Genomic DNA, 18295 nt, shown 5'->3' with positions numbered 1-18295 from the left:
TATATCAAGGAAATCAATACTTTATTAATGAGTGTGCAACTGCGATCAAAACTGGCTTAGGTTCGCAGATACAGAATATACTGTAAAATTGCACAATAACATTGCTCTGTACTAGAAAGCAATACGCTGCGTAGCAGAGGCTGGTTCCATGCTACAACTGATTTAAAATATAAATGCAGCAGATGTCATTTGGATCTGAATACGTGTGTGCAGATACATTTGAATCATCTTAATTGAATGTTATTACTGTACCATGCAGGTTATTGTAGACTATTAGTATATTAGTAACAAATCTCTCTTGGTCAAGGATAAAGCGTCAGAATGATCAAAAACAGATTTATGATTCTATTTTGACCCGCGGTGAATGTATTCGTCAAAATAAATTGATAACCGCATCACAGTCTACACAGAGCCACATCATATAAAACAGATATACTCCACAATCGAAGAGTTTGAAACCAGTCATATACAAAACAGTTGTGACAAGTTTGAATTTTACGGTTGACGAATGAAAAATCGAGTGATATCTGCAGCACGTGTTCCCAATACGCCCAGTAGGAGGTTATATGACAAAATGTAATTTAAATAAAAGAGTTCATCGTGTGTCTGACTTATAAACGCTGCGTGATAAAAATAGTTTGTGTATACGATTTTGTGAGAACAAAGTACGATCGAGAAGCATATGAGAAAATCTGGTTAGAAGAATGCCTGATGTTGTAACGGTCGCAGTCCTGAGGAATTACAAGTCGAAGCATAGTCTAAAAACAGTTGAGTATTTAATAACATTTACGAGAAAGATCAAACATTAAACGAACATACAATGTAGTGAAACATACACGTATATTGAAGTATTCTTGAAAACGTTAATCTAGACAATTAACTCTTCATGTGATCATCTAGATTTCAACGTTAGTATTGCGTTGATGTTCGAGTGAGGAAGATGACGGCTCTTATGCACTAGTAAAGCGTATCCAAGCATTGAACTTTACGCCATCCCGCCATTAGGATTTACAGACGATACACATTCTGTGAATCCCTACTATATCAGGACTTACAAACCATACATGATCTATGAATTCCTACCATATCAGGATTTACAGACCATACATAATCTATCAATCCCTACCATATCAGAACTTACATACCACACATAATCTATCAATCCCTACCATATCAAGATTTACAGACCATACATAATCTATGAATCTCTACCATATCAGGATTTACAGACCATACATGATCTATGAATTCCTACCATATCAGGATTTACAGACCATACATAATCTATCAATCCCTACCATATCAGAACTTACATACCACACATAATCTATCAATCCCTACCATATCAAGATTTACAGACCATACATAATCTGTGAATCTCTACCATATCAGGATTTACAGACCATACATAATCTACGAATCCCTACCATATCAGGATTTACAGACCATACATAATCTTTAAATCCCAACCGTATCACTATTTACAGACCATACATAATCTATCAATCACTACCACATCAGGATTTACAGACCATACATAATCCATGAATTCCTACCATATCAGGATTTACAGACCATACATAATCCATGAATCCCTACCATATCAGGATTTACAGACCATACATAATCTATCAATCCCTACCATATCAGGATTTACAGACCATACATAATCTATCAATCCTTACCAGATCAGGATTTACAGACCATACATAATATATCAATCCCTACCATATCAGGATTGACAGACCATAAAAAATATATGAATCCCTACCATATCAGAATTTACAGACCATACATAATCCATGAATTCCTACCATATCAGAATTTACAGACCATACATAATCTATCAATCCCTACCATATCAGGATTTACAGACCATACATAATCTATCAATCCTTACCAGATCAGGATTTACAGACCATGCATAATATATCAATCCCTACCATATCAGGATTGACAGACCATAAAAAATATATGAATCCCTACCATATCAGAATTTACAGACCATACATAATCTATGAATCCCTACCATATCAAGATTTACAGACCATACATAATCTATAAATCCCTACCGTATCACTATTTACAGACCATACATAATATATCAATCCCTACCATATCAGGATTGACAGACCATAAAAAATATATGAATCCCTACCATATCAGAATTTACAGACCATACATAATCCATGAATTCCTACCATATCAGAATTTACAGACCATACATAATCTATCAATCCCTACCATATCAGGATTTACAGACCATACATAATCTATCAATCCTTACCAGATCAGGATTTACAGACCATGCATAATATATCAATCCCTACCATATCAGGATTGACAGACCATAAAAAATATATGAATCCCTACCATATCAGAATTTACAGACCATACATAATCTATCAATCCCTACTATATCAGGATTTACAGACCATACATAATCTATGGATCCCTACTATATCAGGACTTACAGACCATACATAATCTATCAATCCCTACCATATCAGGATTTACAGACCATACATAATCTATCAATCCTTACCAGATCAGTATTTACAGACCATACATAATATATCAATCCCTACCATATCAGGATTTACAGACCATACATAATCTATGAATCCCTACCCTATCAGGATTTACAGACCATACATAATCTATGAATCCCTACCATATTAGGATTTACAGACCATACATAATCTTTAAATCCCTACCGTATCACTATTTACAGACCATACATAATCTATGAATTCCTGCCATATCAGGATTTACATACCATACATAATCTATCAATCCCTACCATATTAGGATTTACAGACCATACATAATCTATGAAATCCTACCATATCAAAACTTACAGACCATACATAATCTATGAATTCCTACCATATCAGGATTTACAGACCATACATAATCTATCAATCCCTACCATATCAGGATTTACGGACCATACATAATCTATGAATCCTTACCATATCACGATTTACTGACCATAGCAACCCACCACAAAAATGTTTTGTCTAATCACAAGAATACTAGAAGACACATTACGGACAATGCAGCGTAAAGTACTATTTATTCTCACTCTAGAATGTCCATTTAAACTGAAATAAATTTTCTTTGAGATAACTATGTCCATTTCAGATACTATTGGCTTTGATATAACTACGTTCATTTCAAAGACTATTTTCTTTGATATAACTATGCCCATCTCAAAGACTATTGGCTTTCATATAACTATGTCCATGTCAAAGACTTTTTTCTTTGATATAACTATGTCCATTTCAAAGACTATTTTCTTTGATATAACTATGTCCATTTCAGAGACTATTGGCTTTCATATAACTATGTCCATGTCAAAGACTTTTTTCTTTGATATAACTATGTCCATTTGAAAGACTATTGGCTTTGATATTACTATGTCCATTTCAAAGACTATTGGCTTTGATATAACTATGTCCATTTCAAAGACTGTTGGCTTTGATATAACTATGTCCATTTCAAAGACTATTTACTTTGATATAACTATGTCCATTTCAAAGACTATTTTCTTTGATATAACTATGTCCATTTCAAAGACTATTTTCTTTCATATAACTATGTCCATTTCAAAGGCTATTGGCTTTCATATAACTATGTCCATTTCAAAGGCTATTGGCTTTCATATAACTATGTCCATTTCAAAGACTATTGGCTTTCATATAACTATGTCCATTTCAAAGACTATTGGCTTTCATATAACTTTGTGCATTTCAAAGACTATTTTCTTTGATATAACTATGTCCATTTTGAAGACTATTTTCTTTCATATAACTATGTCCATTTTAAAGACTATTTTCTTAGATATAACTATGTCCATTTCAAAAACTATTGGCTTTGATATAACTATGTTAACTTCAAAGACTATTGGCTTTGTTGTAAATATGTCCATTTAAAAGACTACTGGCTTTTGTTGCTTGTCTTTGAAACTCTTAAACTGTCGATAGTCTACACTGCTGTACTAATGATTAGCATATTTCATATATTCATAGGCGCATCTCCTTTTGTAGACCAATGGAGGAAAAACATATTTATTATTTTTTTCAAAAATAATTTGATAAATCCTTGTTAATCAGGCTTCCGTCGAGATCATCCATTCGAGGCAGCACTCGCTGGTTTGATTGATGACTGGTTAAAGATTACTGATGACGGGAAATCAACTGGAGTTTTATTCATAGACTTACGTAAAGCTTTTGATATTGCTCATCCGGGTACTAATGTTCCTAACAAACAATCTAAAAATGTGTACCACGTTTCAAAGTGGTACGATGAAACTTTTGAGGGTTATGCGCCAGAAACGAAAATGTTTATGTGGATGGATACATATATCCTCCTCCCTCACGCCCATGACATAGAAAGTTATAAAAATATATTATTCTATCGCAATCCTGTAACTTGATCTTATTTAGGAAGAAGGTTCCACTAGAATATCTTCATTTTTAATAATTATACAGGTAAATATTACCATTTAAAGAATATTCAGTCTGGAACAAATTCTAAGAGAGGATTATTACATCAACTACTCGTTGCCTTCCCTTGATATATATGTACATATCTATAAGCAAACCAATACACGCTTGCACCTTAAACTTATCGAAGACGCAATAATTTACAACAAAGTGGTGAACGACATGAAAACGGGGCAAAGGAAAACATTTGTACAAAATTGCTGCTGCAAAGAATGTGGAAGCATTTGGTGTGTGTTTGATTATAACACCTCGACAGGTCATGTGAGGTATCAGTCCTCCAATTGCCACACCTGGGGGAAACTTGGCGGTGGTTTCGTCATCTCGTGGATCTCTTCCACCTGGATTATCATCCCTAGGCCCATGGTCCGGTGAAACTCCACGTGGCAGTGAAACAGCCAAAATCCTGGAAAACAAAGATATACACAAAAGCTAAAACCGACAGAAATTTCGTTTCATGAGTATTTCACTGGGAACTGTTTTCGTAAATCGCGTTTATAAGACGTTATCTAAATTTCATTTTATTAATATTGCACTTTCATCAGGTCATTACATTTTGTAATTTCCTATTTTTAGTGAAATTAAGCACCCAAATATTAGTTTACATTTCTGAAAACATGGCATCTTGTAATCAATGTCGTTTCTGTTCAATATGTAGAAACCTCGGTTCAAACCTTTATATTTCTGTCACGTTTTGAAAGAAATGTTTTTCAAATCGCACCTGGCACATGTGTTATTCCTGCCCTTAAGGCAGATGCGTATTGAACTGAGCAATTAAAGATTTTAGTTTTTGAAAGTTATGAAGGAACGATTTTTGTTATGCGACATGATATTGTTATGATCAACAGGGGTTATAACTCAATCAACATTTGGCAGATATTGTGCCAATCTGACCTTAGTTAGGTCCCTTTGACTATTGAGCCCAAATAAACATTTGTATCAATCAATAAAGACCTTCAAATATCTGTGACATTTTTTAAAAAGATTTCGGACGTAGATATGAACTTTAGACGAACGTACATAATAAAGAATACAGAATATATCGGAGGTATAAATAAAAATATAATTTGCGGTAGAAATGTACGCTTACATAACAATTAATATCAACCCAACACATTAGATACGGTTTGCGCGTGTGTGAGTGTATGAATTATATGTGCGTTTCATGCCAAATGTTCAATATCTTAATCCACGGTCAAAAAGATAACTGCTCATACATACATACATACATACATCCATACATACATGTAATAAATAAGTCACTGAGTATTTGTGTATTCGTTTCATGGTCAGCCTGCCCGTCTCTAAAGAAAACAATAAAAACTAATCAAAACCTCTCCCTTTTTGGCATCCTTTGGGCAAAACGTAAATATTATTTATACAAAAGCAGATTTTTAAAAAAATGCGATCTTTTGCATTGCGGGAATGTTTTCAGACTCACTACAAATTAGACATAAAAGTATATATATTATTCCTTTTGTTAATATAAATGATCAGAGTAAATCTAATCTAAAATGCTCCATGTTGTATGGTGTATACTCGGATGTTTCGCCACAGATTTAATTATTGTGTAACCAGCGTCTTGTACGAGGACATTATCTTTCTTAATGACAATGTCGTAGTTTCTTTGAAGCCCACCTTGTGCGCACAACGTTTCCACTTCTCGCGTTATGGAAGCTTTCAGCTGCAAGATGGAAAGAAGACGACGGGATGACAACAAAACATTTGCTCTTAGGGTGACCTTTTCATCTAATTTATTACCATCTGTTAGGAATATTATTTTAACAAATGTTTAACACATTTTAAATGACACAACTGCATCCGAACAAACTGCAATCTAGTTTCATTATGAAAATATTGAAAGCAGCAAAAACGTTTGTGCCAATTAGTTTATTAATACATAAAAGTAGTGAATAGGGACGATTCAGCCTCAATGGGAATTAGCATTACAGACCTCCCTGGGACTGTTTAGCCTCAATGGAAATTTAACATTAGCCACCCTGGGACTGTTTAGCCTCAAGGGAAATTTAACATGGACGAAAAATCGTGGGACTGTTTAGCCTCAAGGGGAATTGAACATGGGAATATGGAAATTTAACATGGACGAAAAATCGTGGGACTGTTTAGCCTCAAGGGGAATTGAACAATGGAAATTGAACATGATGGGACTGTATACCGTCAAAGGTATTTAAGCGGGGTGGGACTGTATAGCCTCAAGGGAAATTGAACATGGGATTTTTTTCTTTTAAAATAAAAATAAAAATAAAAAAATGGGGTAGGCAATGAAAAGTCAATCTCTTTTCGAGACCTATGAGTGGCCCTGAAAAGGGTCTTTGGGTTTATGTTAATGTATCCATTAACATAAGGGGCACCGCATTGGTCTTCTTCTTGTCCTTAGGCTGCGTCTCACTGTAGGACCGTAAATCAGGACTCTTTTGAGGCATCCTTGTCTTTCTACGTAGATCCTACGTATCCACAGATTGGTGTCTGACTTGTGGACAACTGTCCACTTGGATCGGACATACATTAGAATGTCCGTCCTAAACATCATTGAAGACACAAGGGTGGATGATTCGACTGTGGTCCACATCTTGAGGCGCCGAGAACAGGTGAATCAATGCAGTGAACTGCGTTTATTTATAGGGGTAGGAAGGATTGAAATGGATTGAGTTCATTGACCAATCCAAACACGCGTTACAAAATTCAGTCAGCCCGCATCCAATCCGAAGAGAGCAGTCTGTGACGTCACGTGGTCTATATAGATTCGCTAGCGCATGTGTGCAGTCAATCTATGCGACAGTGATTCAACATGACGGAAACTCAGAAAACGATTAACTAGGGTGCACCAGCAGTGGAGACCGCCCAAGGGAACCCGGACTTACTTTCAGAAGAGGTAAATTGGGATTTTGTGGATTTTCTTACCCCGCAAGAATTTGTTCCGGAACCTTCGTCGCCTTCTTCATTACCACACGTGGAGAATTTTAGACAGAGACAGAAAGAAGAATTGGAGAAATTTATACAACGACAAAAGGAAGCGGAACAAGCTTTTCTCCTACAGCAACAGCAGCAAGAAGAAGAGGTAAGAAAAAAACAACAAGAAGAAGTAGCAGCAAAGAAACAAGAGGGTGAAAATCAAACGGTCACGGTACTGTTGGACATTTTAGCGGAGTTAAGAAGTCTGAAACAAATGTATCTGACTTCTTTATTACGACCGAAGAGAATACGACCTTCCCGAGCTAAACACGTCAACCCTGTGACTAAGCCTACCGTACCACCCTTAGTGATTTCAACCCAATCATCATCATCAACAGTACGCAGTCCAGAAGTAGGCCTTGGCCGTGGCAAAGGCTTAAGGCAGTAAAAGTTGATTGCTTAAACTCACCCTTACACCAAAAAAGGCCCTTTTCAGGGCCACCAACGTCTCTCGAGAAGAGATACACTTTCAGTTGCCAATAACTCAACAAAAAAAACCCATTTTACCCCTATAGTACGTGTATATGAGTGCGTGAGTGTAGCTTCTTATTTTAAAATCAAAACTCAAAGACACTTACCTTATATAATTAATGTATTCTTTTCTCAATAGTTACAATCCAATTCACAATTCACAACAGAACACTTTAAAAAGTTCATAGACTTCTTCTATCTCATTGTTTACTCTCTGTTTTTTCAATTTCTTCACCGTCACAGTCTTTTCCTCTTCTTCCTCCTCACTTTCTTCCCTTCTTCTTTTCTTCTCCTGTTTCTTTTTCTTCACCTGTCTGCTTTCTTCCTCTGAAGAATCCTTCTCTTCTTCTGACTCCTCTTGTTTCTTTTTTGGGCAATCTGGAGACCAATGTCCTTTTTCTTGACAATAATAACAGGTATCTTGACTTTTGTCTTTTCTAGCCCCTGTTTTTCTTTTTTGATGGTCTGGACACTCTGAAGACCAATGCTCTTTCTTCTGACAGATATAGCAAGTATCTTGACTTTTATCTCGAAAGGAAGGAGAGTAGTCCGTGGGCTGGTCTGAAGAGAATTTTCTAATGACCCCTCGCAAAGCTCTGATGAAACGTTCGATTTGGCTAGTCTCTTCCATCGTTGTGCTCGGTTAGAGAGTGAAATGAATAGTGAAAGGACAAGACACACACCCTTTTATATACGCTGGTCTGCCATGACTATAAATTAGCCCATGGTGTTTAAACTTGAGTCATTTGATGTTTTTCACTCAAGATGAAACGATCCTATTCATTCGAGAAGAAAGAAGAAGAAAGTAAGAGGCAGAAACGTGATCTATCGCCTCGTACCAGGGCTGAAGTCTTGGCACAAATTCATGCCAGTGATTTTGAAGAGGACATGAGTGAACCAGAATCTGAACCCTCTAAACAAAGTTCACCACCCTTAGTCAACCCTGTAAAGTACTATTCCATTCGAGAGACGGAAAAGCGCTCCTCTAGAAAATTTAGAACCACGGCTTACAAATACTCAGTGAAGTTTAAAGATTTCAAGTCTGACGTACCGTTAGAGAAAGCAGAAGGGTTCATCACTTGGGTGTGGGATTCTTTGCTCACCGCACTCAAGCGACAATGTCAACCCAAAGAAGACGATCGCTTGAGACTTTTCATACAACACGACGGTTTGAAATCCCCTATTTGGATCGAGTTTAGCAGACCCGCAGAATTGACTGCTTCCAAAGCCATGGACAAGATTCAACACGTGCAACAATCTAATGACCAGTTTGACATCACCGATGGAAAAGCCACACTGGACATGACCCACGTCTCTCCTCCTCAAGGGACCGGACAACGCAATAAGGTGTTATTGGTGAACGACCTTCGCAGCACCAAAAAGAGTCTCGTCCAAATTCACAATTCTCAAGACCAGATGTGTTTAGCCCCAGCCATTGTGGTGGGACGAACCTATGTCAACAAGAACGACACGACAGAATGGAAAAGAGCCTGGAAAACTATTCGACAATCGGACCGAGCCAAACAACGAAACGAAGCAGAACTCCTGTTGCAACAAGCCGGACTGTCCAAAGACACACCCTGTGGCATTCCTGAAATGCAAAAATTGCAAGAGGTCCTAGCTCCATTCTACACCTTGAAAGTGCACCCTCAAGAAGTGCGCGGACCTCTGTTGTTTCGAGGGAAAGACTTTAAGGACGGAAAATACATTCATGTCTATTATCACGATGACCATGTCGATACCATTACCAGTATCACTGCATTCCTGGGATACGGTTATTACTGTGAGAAATGTGACCATGGTTATAATAATCGAGAGCAACACAAACATTGCGGATTGAAATGCTCAGGATGTTTGGCCTCTCCACCCTGTCTGAGCGAAGGACAAGAAAGAGTACATTGTCCTGCTTGTCTGCGCACGTTTGTCAGCCCTGCCTGTTACCAACAACATCTGAAGACGCAAGGTTCACAGCAGAAATGTGCTTGTCAACTCCTGAGATTGTGCCCTACGTGTGGACAAGGCCTATGTACCAACAGTGCCAAGACACACGTATGATCAGGAAAGAAAAAATGTCACATTTGTCACCACATCGTGGACTTGGAACACCAATGCTACGTGCAAAAATACCAACCCCCACCAGAGAAAGAGGACGGTGACAAGAAGAAAGGCAATTTCATCTTTTTTGATTTCGAATGCATGCAAGAGACCGGTATTCACATTCCTAATTTCTGCGTGGCTCATCGAGCGTGCGAGAAGTGCATTCAAGAACCTATCTTCAGTCATTGCCCTCACTGCAGTAAGGTTCCTGGAGGGCGTGAAAAAAATCTTTCGGGGACCGAACACGCTAGCCGATTTCGCTCGATGGGTCTTAGACCCCATCGACAAGTCGTGGAGCCAAGAGGACATCGAACGTTACGGAGATTGTTATCGTCATGCCACGGTGGTGGCTCACAATTTCTCCGGATACGATGGCCAGTTTCTTCTCAGATACTATACGGAACATGGCACCGAGCGTCCTAAAGTCACTTTGAACGAAGCCAAAATCATTTTCATGCAAATGGGACAAGTACAGTTCAAAGATTCGATGAGTTACTTGGCCATGCCTTTGAGCCGAATGCCTAAAACGTTTGGAATGACAGAAATGGCTAAAGGGTACTTTCCACACTTTTTCAATACGGAAGCCAATCAACACGCCATTCTACCCCATTTACCTGAGGCTCATTATTACGATCCCGACAACATGCGTACCGAACAACGAGAAGCTTTCTACGCTTGGTACCAGGCTCACGCCTCCGACCCTTTCGACTTTCAGGAAGAAATGCTAAAGTATTGTCGTTCCGACGTGGACATTTTACGGCGTTGCTGTGGAAAATTTCGAGAACTGTTCATGGAACACGGAGGGGTCGATCCTTTGAAGGAAGCTTGCACCATTGCCAAAGCGTGTTCCTTAGTGTACCGCCAACGGTTAATGCCTGAAAACACCGTAGCTGTCATCAGTCCTCAAACGACCAACTATGTCAAACGTCAATACTCGGTCAAAGCCCTACGCTGGTTACATTACTTGTGCGACAAGGAAGACAAGTGGATTTAGCATGCCCGCAACGGAGGGGGCGAAAAGACCATCGGAACGCATTCGGTCGATGGCTGAGACTTAGAAAACCCCAAGATCGTGTACGAGTTTAACGGTTGCTTATTTCACGGATGTCCTTTCTGTTATCTTGACCGTGACACTAAAAATCAGTTTTTACCACGAACCATGGAAGACTTGTACCAGGCCACTTGTCAGCGACGCCTAAAGTTAGAACAGGAAGGATACCAAGTGGTGGAAATGTAGGAACACGAATACGATCACCGTTTGAAAACCGATCCCGAGTTTAAACGCCTCCTGGAAAGTTACCAGTTCATGGACCCGCTGAACCCGAGGGATAGTTTGTACGGAGGAAGGACCAATGCCACCTGTTTGCTGTACCAAGCCAACGAAGAGAATGGAGAAGAAATGAAATACTTGGACGTGTGTTCGCTGTATCCCTACGTGTGCAAATATTATCGCTTTCCTGTAGGGCACCCACAATTGTTCACGGAACACATCAACCTGAAAAACATTCGACAATACGAAGGTCTGATCAAGTGTAAAGTTTTGCCGCCCACGGACTTGTACCATCCCGTGTTACCTCACCATTGCCAAGGCAAACTGATGTTTCCTTTGTGTCGTACTTGTGCCGAAACGTGCAACCAAGATCAGCCTTGTCAGCACAGCCAGGAAGAACGGGCCTTGACGGGAACCTGGGTCAGCGTAGAATTGTTCAAAGCTTTGGACATGGGATACCAACTGTTAGAAGTGTACAAAATTTGCCACTTTCCCAAGACACAACAATACCACAAGGGTGACCCCACGCAGAAAGGCATTTTTGCCGACTACGTGGATGCCTTTTTGAAACTGAAGCAGGAAGCCAGTGGCTATCCGTCCTGGTGTCACACTCCCGAAGACCAAATAAAATTCAAAGAGAAATACTATGAACAAGAAGGCATCTCTTTATACCACATCGAGAAAAACGAAGGCAGGCGATCGTTTGCCAAAGTGATGTTAAATTGCTTGTGGGGTAAAATGGCACAACGACCGTGTTTACCCAAGACGGAATATTTGACCGAACCTTCCCGCTACTTCCAGATGATTCACGACAAAACCAAATTCATGAAACACGTGGACGTCGTTCGCGAGGATTTGATCTTGGTCAATTACGAAGAAGATCTGGACTTTGTACAAGACGACCCTTTTGGAAATGTCATCATTGCGGCTTACGTGACAGCTCATGCTCGCTTAAAATTGTACGAAGCTTTAGAACTGTTAGGGGAACGCGTCCTGTACTTTGACAGGGACAGTTGCATTTACATCCATCACCCGAGTCAACAGCACCCTGACATCGAAGGAGACCGTTTAGGAGCCTGGACAGACGAGCATCCCGACGACAAGATTCTAGGTTTCCTCAGTGGCGGTCCCAAAATTTACGGCTACGAATACCGGGACCCACAAGGAGAAGTGCACACGACGTGCAAAGTGAAAGGATTGACTCTGAATTATCGTACCAGTCGTGTGGTCAACTTTGGGGTATTGAAAGAAGCCTTGCAATCCGGAGAGGATGAACACTTTAAAGTGACCACCTATCAACCGAACAAGATTGTACGTTTACCCACTCACCACATCGTCAGTCGACCCTTGGAAAAAGTCTATCAAATCGTGTACCAGAAGCGAGTGCGACTTCCCAATTATTTCACTTTACCGTATGGACACGTCGGTATTGGTCTGTATATAAAAAGGAACTCTAGGCAAGATCGGTAGTTCATTGTGACTACCAAGACCAAGCGAACAAGATGAATACTTTGAAAGAGACATCGTTCCAGTTTGGGGATTGTAAAAAAGTTGTATCTTCCTCTAGTGTGACTAATATTGGATGGATAAGACCCAGGAATTGCGACGGAAAATGTCCGGAAGGAAACTGCGATTGTCCATGTGGTTACCATTGTAATTGCGTAACGGAGTTTGCAGACGAGTGCGATTGTGAGCCTTGCGATGGGTACGATGCTGTACGTTGTGACCTTAGCGATGCCGTAAAGCATCATGGGAACTTTGTTCTCAGTACCCCTATCATGGAAAGTGATGCTGTGCGTGTCAAACCTGAGGGATGCGAAAGCGATGCCGCTCGTCCTCTTGGACATTTTACTGGGTTTCGTTTTAAAGGGGGATGTTCACCTTCACGTCTACCCCCCTACGGATGTCATCTAGCTGTGAGCAAACTCCTGTCCATGTCACCCAACCCTCATCGAAACGAACCTGTGAAAGACGAATATTCGTTTCCTGTGCGTTTGTCGGAATACTGCGACTTTGAAAATCGTCTTCAATCGTTCAAAGGAAAATGGGCTAAGTATCTGGGAGGACCGACCCCCGAAGAATTAGCCAAAGCCGGATTGTTCTACTTGGGCGAAGGGGATAAAGTGAAGTGATTCAGTTGCGGTGTGTCACTTCACCACTGGGAACCGCAAGATTCGGCCTACGTAGAACATGCTCGTTGGTCACCGAATTGTCATTACTTACCCTTAGTGGGACCGAGACATTAAAGGAACTTACCATGTCGTTGACGAAGAAGAAACCAGTTTGGCTAGGAGTCAAATGTTGGATATCACCGAGACCAGTATTTAAACTGCATTTAAAAAACGATATTGAATCATTACCTAAAGAACTACAAGAGAAGATTTACAAGGAAGTGTGGCAGGGACTTGCCAGAGTGAAATCTCAATGGGTCACCGTAGAACCTTTGTGCCGAGAAATTCATAACAGGAAAGTGAAGAAAGTCAACCAGTGTGTTAGATTTCTTTGGGTCAAGGGTGCATTCATCCTATTGTATTACTCTAGGCCGTTTACATCAAAAGAGTTCAGTGACATTCTTGGACGTTTCCCTGAATGGCAGTGGTCAGAAATTACTCACTATGTAGATTACTTTTGCTCTAGGAGAAGATTGTGAATTGTACGGACTGACCTATTCATGGATACTTTACAAGAGAACATTCGTGCTTTGCCTGTGGAGTTGAGAGAACGCATTTACCGAGAACTGGTCAAAATACAAGTGAAACGTAAAGAACAATTGCATCCGTTACGTCACCAGATGTTTAACCACTGGTACCTGAATGGATTAGAGAACTGATTCATCAGAAATTGTTTTAGTGGTCAGACCTTGTTCAATACTTCCAGGCCCCCGATGATCCACGTGTTGATCATTTTGGTTACTTCGAGATTCACCTAGTGCAACGCATTGAGGAATACAAGTTAAAGGATTACCACATATTTTACGTGGATTCTACTTAGCGGAAGAGGAAACATCTAAACAAACTTTGAAGTTTAGGTTACAGTATGCAAGATTTAGATTCCCCACTGAAGAACGAAGATCTCTGGCTAGAAAGTACGTGTATTGTTTCCGAAACAAAGAGACTATAAAAACAGGCTGCCATGCCACGACTTATGTCGTATGTAATTGAACAGATTCCGTGGAAGGAACTCAATGACCATATTCAAACCGTGGATCATTACCATCGATTATTACAAGAACTGTATCCATTCAATTTGGGTCGACAAGTGGTGTATGTCTTAGTGACTTGTTTTCTGGGATTTCGTTTACCAGGCGATTCCTTTGGACTCTTTACGAACAGTATTTACCACCCCATTCAACATGAAAGTGGTGCCTTTAAATGTTCACGAGAGAGTCCTTTTGCTCAAAGCCTTACGTTTTCATCTGGATACTTCTCGACCTCTACGGGAAAAAAAGATTCGTCAACTTTTAGCTACCCAAGACGTGTATGACGATGTGTGTGTAGCTTGTGACTTACACCCCCATTGGACAGATGTCCGCGACTGGAAAAAGAGGGGTTTTGAGGCTTGGACCCAAAAAGTGGCCCAGTATGCACGAGAGTTGTGATCCTTCCTGTCAACGTCCAAAGAAAAAAGTTACTTTTCAACCTGTGTTAGTGACGGTGCCAGAAGAACCCGTCACCCAGGACAGGACTGTCGTGGACAAGCCTGAAAGACCCTTTCGGGAGGACACTTGTGTGACCTTACCCCTTATAGAACTGGTCAGAACGTTACCCAAAACATGTTGTACAGACACTTGTTTTTATTCCACGCTAATGATTTTCATGTGCCTTTTATCGTTGTACTTAAGCCTTTGGCTTTTATGTATTTTTGTCTTTCGTATTCGTGTTTAAAACATTCAATAAACGTGTTCTGAAAAAGTATATAAACTCTTGTCTTGTTTGTTTTCGTGTCACAAGTGACATTCCTGACACTATGGCTACTTCTGCTGTCTCTGCTCCCTCTTCCTCCACTGTCAAAGTCATCGACGAAGACTTAGATCGTGCCAGTTGGGAGGCTTTGTATCTTCGCCATCCCTTTAACATGCTCATTGCTGGATCTAGCGGTTCAGGCAAAACCGAATTCGTCAAACGTTTGATCGAACATAAACATCATTTGATCGATCGACCACCTCAGCGGATCGTGTGGTGTTACAAAGAGTGGCAATCGGCGTACAGCCTCTTGCGAGAAAGTCAAGGCGATTCCATCGTGTTTGTGGAAGGCATTCCTAAAGAAGACGACGGCATCGTCTCTGACTCCCGTCAAACCCATTTGGTCATTTTCGACGACATGTTAGGAGAAGACGAAGAAGAAATTAAACTGTGGTTCACGCGCAAAGGGCATCACCGTAATGCCAGTGTCGTTTACATCACCCAAAATTTGTTTCAACAAAGTAAAGCCCATCGCACCATCAGTCTCAATGCGCATTACGTGGTCTTGTTTAAAAGCCCTCGAGATAAATCGCAAGTGCAAGTCTTAGCCAAACAGTTAGGAACGCCTTGGCTGACTCAGGCGTACGATGATGCCACTCAAACTCCACACGCCTATTTACTTGTCGATTTGAAACCTACGACCCCCGATGATTTGCGATTTCGTACCCAATTGTTTCACCACTGGTGCCAAGACGGAGGGCCTGTCCTGTAAACGTCTCCGTTCTCGACTTAACTTCACTCCACAAAAAAAATCTATAAAAACCTCAGACCGTTTTTGTCTGTCTCACACATTTTGAACATGACGTCCCTTCAGTCGCATCTTCCCGTCAAATTGATTCGTGCCTTGTATGGCATCAGTCGAGAAAAAATCCACAAACACGAGCTCGTGTCTTAGAAGCTAGTCTCAAAGAAGTCTTACGATGGTTCACGGTGACGGCACGTCAATTACTCCAAGGAATCATTCAGATTCCTCATCAAACCAAACGCTTTTTTGATCGAAACAAAGTCGCTTTGACCCAACTGGCCGATCCCCGCATCGACACTCAAACCACAAACAAATCATTTTGAAACCTGGAGGGAGCGGTACTCTAGGAAAGGTCATCATTCGTTCTCTCTTAAGATTGGATCCTAATGCCCCCAAACTTCTCCCCAAGAAAAAAGTCAAACGAAGCTCCAAGAAGAGGAAGAAAAAGACCAGGTCCCCAAGGAGAACTTCTCCAGTGGCGGGACCCTCTTTTACCAGACAACACCCCGGAAAAAGAAAAGAAGCCCCCAGAAAAAGAAACAGAGAAAAAGTCCCCAGAAAAAGAAAAGTCCACAGAAGAAAACTAGTCGCAAGAGAGGCACTTCGGCCAGGACGCAACCTTACACTCGCAAACCACGACCTGCCACGGCGGTGACTGCGTCTCCGGCATCCTCACGTTCATCCACTTCTCCGTTGATGACACCAAGAACTGAAGAGTACTTGGAGACGTTGATCACACCAAGAACTTCTCCGTTGAAGACCCCAAGAACTTCTCCAGTGGCAGGACCCTCCAATTTAGTGGCAGTGGCTGCTGCTCACAAAGTACCTTCTCCCAAAATTAAAGTCCAAGAAAGATCGGGCATGTTACAAAGTTTACTGGATTTGTCCAAGCAAGAACTGGCTCGATTTAGTCCGTTGCGTACCCCTGCACGACGTGTCATGCCTGTCCTGAAGTTGATACGACGTAAAGACAATCAGTGGCGACACGTTCCAGTATAAAAAAGGCCTGTGACCAAGTCGGGGGTATCAGTGTTTTTGGTGCTGCAGACTCAAAGATGTCACCCTCCAGAAAACATCCCTCTTCTAAACAACCCCAAGGAAATAAAAGAAAAGGACTGCCTCCTCGTTTAGTCAAACATGGGGACATGTTATCTGTCCTGTCCAAAGCTTCTCCACCTCTACGAATAAAGCTCATTCAATCAGCCTCCAAAGAGGTCATCGATACCGTCTGCGAATGTTGTTTGAACGTGTTGAAAGGCACGATCCCTTTGTCCAAACACCAGAAACAATGCTTAGGCAAACATCGTCACGTTCTTCGCCAAATGGTTCAAAAGAAAATTCCCATTCGTCAAAAGAAGAAGATGTTGGTCCAACGTGGAGGCATTTTACCCCTCTTGTTAGGCCCCTTACTGAAAGGAGTCTTGGGAACCATGTTGGGAGGACTGGTGGGAGCAAGATAAAAAGGCCCTCGGAAGTCCCAAGATCTCAGAATCGACCCCTGACAACCCCATGGAAGGACGAAAACTAGCTTTAGTGCCTTACAAACGATGGACGGAATACCATCGTTGGCAAGAACAACGCACCCCGCATTTATCTCCCAATTCCAATTTGAGCGAGATGTCCCAGTTACAACACGAATTGCAGTCCTTGATGGATCGCCAAGATTTGTCCGAAACAGAAAAATCGCAAAAGTACGGTCAACTCTTGCAACGACTGCAACTCTTTCACCAGAAAGCTTTATACGAAACAGCTCTACCCACTCTGAAAGATTTGAAGACCTTGATGAAAAGTCCAGCACCATCATCACTACCACCACCACCACTACTACCATCCCCAGGGGTCACCAGAGATGCTACCCCACGAAGACCTGAGGAAGAAGAGATGCGAGAAGTGTTTCAAACACCGTCAGCAGCTCCCATTTCAAGTAAGATTGCAGCATCCTTGTTGACCCGGTCCCCCACACCCCAACGAGAAGAAATGAAAGCTTGGGTTAAAAAGATGATGTCCACTCCTCCTTCGACAGAAGTGAAAAAGAAAGAAGGAAAACCAGAAGTGAAAAAAGAAAAGAAGACCAAAGCCATTCCATTGCCACCTCCACCACCACTACCTTCGACTTCTACTCCCGTAGCCCATCGGACACGTAAATCCGTTTCTAAACCACCCTTTCGACCCACCCAAAGTAGCATCACCGAAGAGTGGGTGACTTATTCACACACAAACAAACACAAAAAATGGAAAAAGTCTTAGCCAGTATTTACTACGATCCCTC

This window comes from Sinohyriopsis cumingii, chromosome 17 (genome assembly GCF_028554795.1).
Source record: "Sinohyriopsis cumingii isolate HCF-2022 chromosome 17, ASM2855479v2, whole genome shotgun sequence".
In the NCBI taxonomy this organism is placed as follows: Eukaryota; Metazoa; Mollusca; class Bivalvia; order Unionida; family Unionidae; genus Sinohyriopsis; species Sinohyriopsis cumingii.
Note: the sequence above shows the minus strand (reverse complement) of the source record.